At 44.0% G+C, this 6,717-nt stretch overlaps 1 pseudogene; it reads right to left on the bottom strand.

Moving 5' to 3' along the window:
* Window positions 1-3,248: 3,248 nt before the first annotated feature.
* Window positions 3,249-5,657, bottom strand: LOC101643546 (annotated as a pseudogene).
* Window positions 5,658-6,717: the final 1,060 nt, after the last annotated feature.

Below are 6,717 nucleotides of genomic sequence, written 5' to 3'. Positions count from 1 at the left end.
GGAACAGATGACAAGGTCTACATATGGCCTCCTCCCTGGGGGACAGACAGCGGAGAAGTGGGTGAGGGAGACGTCGGATGGTGTAAGATATGATATAATAATAATAATTTATAAATTATCAAGGGTTCAGGGGGAGGGGGGAGTGAGGAGGGAGGGGGAAAAATGAGGAGCTGATACCAAGGGATCAAGTAGAAAGCAGGTGTTTTGAGAATGATGATGGCAACATATGTACGAATGTGCTGGACACAAATGATGTATGTATGAATTGTGAAAAGAGTTGTATGAGTCCCTAATAAAATTATTTTTTAATGTGATAATATAAATGAAATGTGTTTGGGCAGCACACAGGAATGAAGACACTATCCTCTTATGAATTTAAAAAATCATAGTTGATAGTCACAGCAAAAATTATAATGCGGTCTGATTTAGTACTCGGTATTTAGAGGAAATACAATTATATTATTACATGGGGAAGATAAAGAAAGTACAATTTCCACACTTCATTCAACGTGGTAAAACATTGATACCAGTAGACTGTGATAAATTCTATGTGAACATTACAATACTTATGAACCACTAAAACCATTAAGAAATCTATGCTCTGCACACTGCTAGAGATGAGAACCTGCAACACAGGAAATCCAGGAGAGATAAGCCCCTCAGGGCCAACAAGAAGAGTAGAGATACCAGGAGGATTAGGGGAGGGTGGGAGGAAAAAGGGGGGACCGATCACAAAGATAAATCTAGAGCCCCCTCCCAGGGGGGGGAAGAATAACGGAAAAGTGGGTGAGGGGCGACAGAGGATGATGTAAAATATGGAAAAAACTATAACTTATCAAGGGTTCATGAGGAAGGGTGGGCAGCGGGGGGGAGAAATGGGGAGCAGATATCAGGGGCTCAAGTAGGAAGAGAATGCTTTGAAAATGATGACGGCGGCATATGTGCAAATGTGCTCGACACCCTGGAGGAATGTATGGATTATGATAGATGTAAGAGCCTCCAATAAAAGCATTTTTTTAAAAAAGAAATCTCTGCTCAAAACTCAAACTCACTGCCATCAAGTCGATTCTGACTCGGAGTGACCCTGTAAGACAGGGTGGAGCTGCCCCTGTCAGTTTCCGAGACTGGGACTCTTCATGGGAATCAGAAGCCTCGTCTTTCTCCAAAGGAGCAGCTGCTGGTTTGGAACTGCCGGTAGCCACCCAATTCGTAACCACTACACCACCAGGGCTATACTCAAAACACTAGAAATAAATGAATAGAACATGGAATCCTCGAAAATAACTCACAAGAACATAAAAAACGAGAAAAGGGGAAGTGGGAGATGGAAGAAACAAACAGAAAATACACTTAGACCCTAACTCACTGTGATAGAGTTGATGCCAACTCATAGTGACCCTCGGGGCAGGGTAGAACTGCCCCTGTGAGTTTCTGAGACGGAAACTCTTTACTGGAGTAGAAAGCCACTGTGGAGTGACTGGTGGTTTTGAACAGCTCACCTTGCAGTTAGCAGCCCACTGGTAACCACTAACCCACCAGGGATCCTGAAAATGCAATAGAAACCCTAAATGTGCAAAAAAGAACGAAAACAAAACAAGACACGTTGAATTGAAATCAAGGTGAATATTTACATGATTGAAAAATCAGGAAAAATGATGAATTAGATCTTAAGTAGTGAATAATTTACTTTATCCAAAGAGAGGCCTGACCCTTCCAAAGTAAACCTGAGTCATGCATGTCCCAGAGACAAGCAGAACAGTTAGTTCTGATAACAGGCCCTGTTCGATACTCACCTGCATGAAATGATCAGTGAAGATGCGGGTGCTACAGTAAAGTGTGGTGAAGAAAGCAGATGGTGCCCAGCTACCAACCAGAATAGTGTCTGGTGTCTTTAAGGCTTGCATTCAAATAAACAGCCATCTAAGTGAGGAGTCAACCAATCCACATGGAAGAAGCACACCATAATGAAAATATGTTGAAGGGAAAAGTATTCGACCTAAAATTATGAACGCCCAATTTGTAGAAGGCTCTGGAGAACAGTGTGAGCCCCAAACTCATCTGCAGAGGATCTAGTCAGATTAAGCCCCACTAGCCACAGGCAAGGATCTCGATCAGACAGAGATCATGGTAACCCTCATTATGCTGGATGGAACTTGATACTTGGTCAGTTGACCTCCCTCTTGCCCCAACTGGAATTTGTTCTAGGCTCAAGTATCTCTTGCTTGCTCCAAGCCAAAAACGTCATCCATGGTTTTTTAAACATCGATTGTGGTTTTTCTTTCTTAATCATTGTTTGTATTTTTATCTTTATATTATTATTATTTTGTCCTTACCACTTTATTTCATTTTATTTATTTTTCATCATTAATGCTTATTTATTCATTATAAACACAATTAACCATTTGTACCAGAGACCACATAAGGAAAGTAACTTAACATCCTAATTCTTGAATAGAAAAATTAAACTTTGCAGTAAGAAATTAAAGTTGTTCAAGAGTGTAAAAAAAAAAAAATCAAGAGAAACGGTAGAGAATCATTTAAGAACAGTGTTTCTCCATTTGGTTCCTTCCAGGGTGGGATATTTGTTTTTTTTTCAAGGCAGGAGCAACAAGCCTATAATTTAAAATCTTTTGATAACCCAAGTCACGGCAGTACACACTTGCGCGGGGTGCCCGTGACCCTTTTTGCAAGAGTACGGCCACGTGGTCTTGATGCCCGCATCCCCATGGCACCAAGCCAGGTGACCAGGGCTTCCCTATTCCGGCAGAGCTTCTCGCATTGGGCGCTGAGGCCCAGCCAGACGACGGATGGGGCATTTCCTACGAGATCTGGCAGCTCTCAGGGAGGAGAACACTAGCTCAGAGCATGAAGGGGAGGTGTGTGTCGTTTGAAAACACACATTCAAAACATGCTAGAAGGGCCGGATCAGAGAAATGACTTCAGCTACGGACAGTCGCAGAAGACCAACTGTGGACGCATCCTGGGGGGCTTGGCATGAGCACGGTGGGACCCAGTGGACTTAGAGCTGGAGAAATGCTGGCACGTGGAGAACGGTTACCAGGGGGCCTGGTCCTACACCAGAACTTGATCCGGTCCTTTGGGAGGCCCACAGGGAAACCCCACACCACACATGAACCTTCTTGACGCTTGTTTCATTTGCTTAAGATAAGCTGGTCCACTTTTAATATTGATTCAAAAGAACAGAACCGTTTTGGCCAAAGGACAACCCCTCCCCGTCAGCTTTTCGGTTAATGTTGTGACAATTTCAATGAACAGTTGCCGTAGCTGAGAAAGAATAGGTCACAGATCCATCCGACCAGCAGAGCAGTCCGTGTTGGTGACGCCATCCAGCTCCAAGCTGGACACCCACGGGGGGCGGGGGAGGAGAGGGGGTTCAGGGCTGCTCCCCTCTCTGTTAGTCTCTGCAACAGCTCCCCCTCTCTTGCAGAGTCACTAAATCAGAGCAGCCTCTGATACCCTCCTGACCCAGAAGAACCAGCGGTCCGGTTCTTGCTCCAGTGATCTGCTGGAGATCATCTTGAATGGTGTTGGTGTCTGTGGCAGCTGTGATATCGACAAATCCCCAAAACCCTGGTTTGAAGGCAACAGGCAGAGAATCTTCTGGGTCTTTCTGCAGTAGGGGCAGGTGGGCTTGATGAACACCACCACCTTCCCCGGGTGGCTTTTGCGGTCCAGAAACAGTTGAGCCCTGCTGACTAGCGGCTATCAGCCGAAGGACTCCTTGATTGCAGGTCTTCCTCAGTGTAAGCCGGAGGGAGGGCTGGGTCAGCAGCCGCCCCCCCCCCCAGGAGCTCGTTTGTATTCTTGATGGTCTCTGTTGGGTTTTCCAGTTCGTGAAGCACAGAAGGAGCGGATGCATGGAGACAAGAACTGATGCCAGGGTTTGTAGGGGATGTAGGGATAGGGGGTGGGAGATAGGGAGGGTGAGGGGATTTGGAGAGTCAACAATGAATTCGGGACGGGGGAGAGAGCTCTAGAATTGACCGTGATTACACAACTCATTTTAAAGGCAATTTAACCATGGGAAAAAAGGAAAAGGTCCAAAATTGACTGTAGTAATGATTGTTCAATTCTTCTTGATATGATTGAACTATCAAATTGTATGATGTGTGGATTATATGCCAATAAGACTTAAAAACAAACAGACAAAAAGAAATGTATCTATTACAAGCATAAACAAAAAACAAAGAGCGGTCCAGCCTTTGCCTTAAACTACTGGGAGATGATCTCTCAGTCCTTGGAATGCTCTGCCTGACAGAAATATCTTTGTTTGTCTGGGAGCACTGGTCACCAGCCAGTGTAACAGTGTGGTTTACAATGGTAGCTTTGGACCATGCAGCATCAATTTTACCTCCAGGAGGCTTGAAACTAAAGATACAGGCAGTATGTGAGTGAGGGCCAATAAAAATTCTTGTAATCAAGGTTCAGGTGAACTTCCCTGCTTGGCAATTCTCTGTGTGTATTGTTACAAATGTTCCTGAAAGGATTAACACTCCGTGACTCCACGAGGAATGAGCAGTAGAAACTTTGCATTTGCCCTTTGCATGTCTTGACTTGGCTGATTTAACTGTGTGTCAGCTCCCTGAAATAAACTATGACTATAACTGTAACTGTGAGTTCTGTGAGTCCTTCTAGTAAGGTTTTGAACATAACGGTAGTTTGGGGAACCCTTAAAACTTGGAATTAATGTCAGAAATGAGGAAAAAATTATAAACTGTTCTCCATAGTCTTACGGTTGGCTAACTTCTGTAAGCTTTTTAAAAATATTTGGTTTGGTGAACTTCTAATCATTTTGGTAATCCTATGCCTATGTAATATCTTAACAAATATGAGATTGGTGAGTACTTATTGCTCTGTTGTAGTATTAAATTTAAAAAATAATAACTCTGAGGAGGGGTGAGGGGACCAGCCCCCACCCGCTGCTACTCCTAGGAGTTCAGTAATACTACTACTGGGTTCAGTAATGCACAATTGTACGGTTGAAATATATAAGTATTATATTAAAGTCATCGAGAGCATGAGAGATAATACAATAATACAGTCAGGCATGATACATAGCAACATTGCTCACCTCAGCCCAGCTTGGTGGTCCACGTGGAGAGAGGGGGAAGGGAAGGAGGGAAAGGGAACAAGGGAGAGGGGAGTGACCAGGGAGTGAGCAGCAAGGAGCTCAGGGTCAGAGAAGTTTCCCCCTATATTGCTGACCCATGCCTATATACCTTTTGGGGGCATGCCAGCCCACTAATTACAGGTAGAGACATACGTCACAGGAAGGGGCTGCACTATAGGTTACATAGCAATGAGAGGGTGGTCTAGGGGGTGGTCTCTGGGTCTCCATAGGAACAGTATCAGTAGGGTGCAAACCCCTCCTACAGGAGCCTGTCCATTGTCCCCAGAGGCAGGGAGCAGGCCCACCCCTGTGGAGGGATGAGACAGCAGTCTGGCAACTGATTCCCTCAGGGGAGGGAATGCCTGCGCATCTGACCTCCCCCCACACTCTGTGTTATGGATTTAATGATAATTATGTCCCCACAGAAATATGTGCTAAAAATCCTAACCTCTAAGCCTTTGTTTATAATTCTGTTTTGGAATGGGCTGTCTTGGTTATTTGAATGGATCAAGATGCTCACTGTCATCGAGTCGAGTCCGACTCATAGTGACCCTGTAGGACAGGGTAGAACTCTCCCTGTGAGCTTCTGAGACTGTAATTCTTTGTGGGAATAGAAAGCCTCATCTTTCTCCCATTGAACCACTGGTGGTTTCAAACTGCTGAACTTGTGGTTATCAGCCCAACTCATAACCACTACACCACCAGGGTTTGAATCAAGTGTAAGCTATATTGTGAGTCAGTATCTTTTGAGACAAAAAAAAGAGAGAGAGAGAAATTAAACAATCAAGTTAGTAAGAGCAAACAGACATGAGGGAAGAGAGCTGCCAAGCCACATTGAAGAGCTTTCAGGAGTAGAAGCTACAAAGACACAAGGACTTTACTTCAGAGAGAGAAAGCCCTCCCTTAGAGCTGGCACGCTGCATTCAGATTTCTGGCCTCTGGAATTGTGAGTGAAAAAATGTGTTTGTTAAATCCATCTACTTGTGATATTTCTGTTATAGCAGCACTAGCAAACTAAGCATTCGGTACCAGGAGATGGGGTGCTGCTCTAACAAATCCTATGTGAATGCCGTTTTGGAGTTGGGTAATGGGAAGAGGCTGGAAGAGTAAATATCTAGATGGCTTTGAAAATACTGTCGGTAGAATTGTAGATGCAAAGGGAATCCTGCTGAGGGCTCAGAAGAAAATGAGAAGAACGGAAGAGAATGTCTGTTTGGTTTTAGACAGTGCCTATGGCCCCAGCAACAAATGGTTGCTTGAAATGTGGACAAAAATGTAAGATTTTAAAAGAAAATAGTGAATATGTGATTGGACAATGCAGTTGCAAAGAACTTGTCACTTATGTTCAAATGCTTGGTGGAAGGTAGAACTTGGAAATGATGAACTTGGATATCTGGCTGATGAGATTTCTAAGAAAGATCTTAAAGGGCCTACTTGATTTCTACTTTTCACAGTAAAATGTGAGAGAAGAGAGAGATTGAAAAATGAATATAGGGCTTAAAGATTTGGAAAATTCTGTTGTACAAAGTAAGGACACATGTCCCAGAATTTCACCAAAGACATGGTGTGTTAGTCTGGGTAGACTA

Source organism: Echinops telfairi, unplaced genomic scaffold (genome assembly GCF_000313985.2).
Source record: "Echinops telfairi isolate 266 unplaced genomic scaffold, ASM31398v2 ScPeMD7_19;HRSCAF=73, whole genome shotgun sequence".
Lineage (NCBI taxonomy): Eukaryota > Metazoa > Chordata > Mammalia > Afrosoricida > Tenrecidae > Echinops > Echinops telfairi.
The sequence above is the reverse complement of the archived record's forward strand: the minus strand, read 5'-3'. Positions and strand labels throughout refer to the sequence as shown.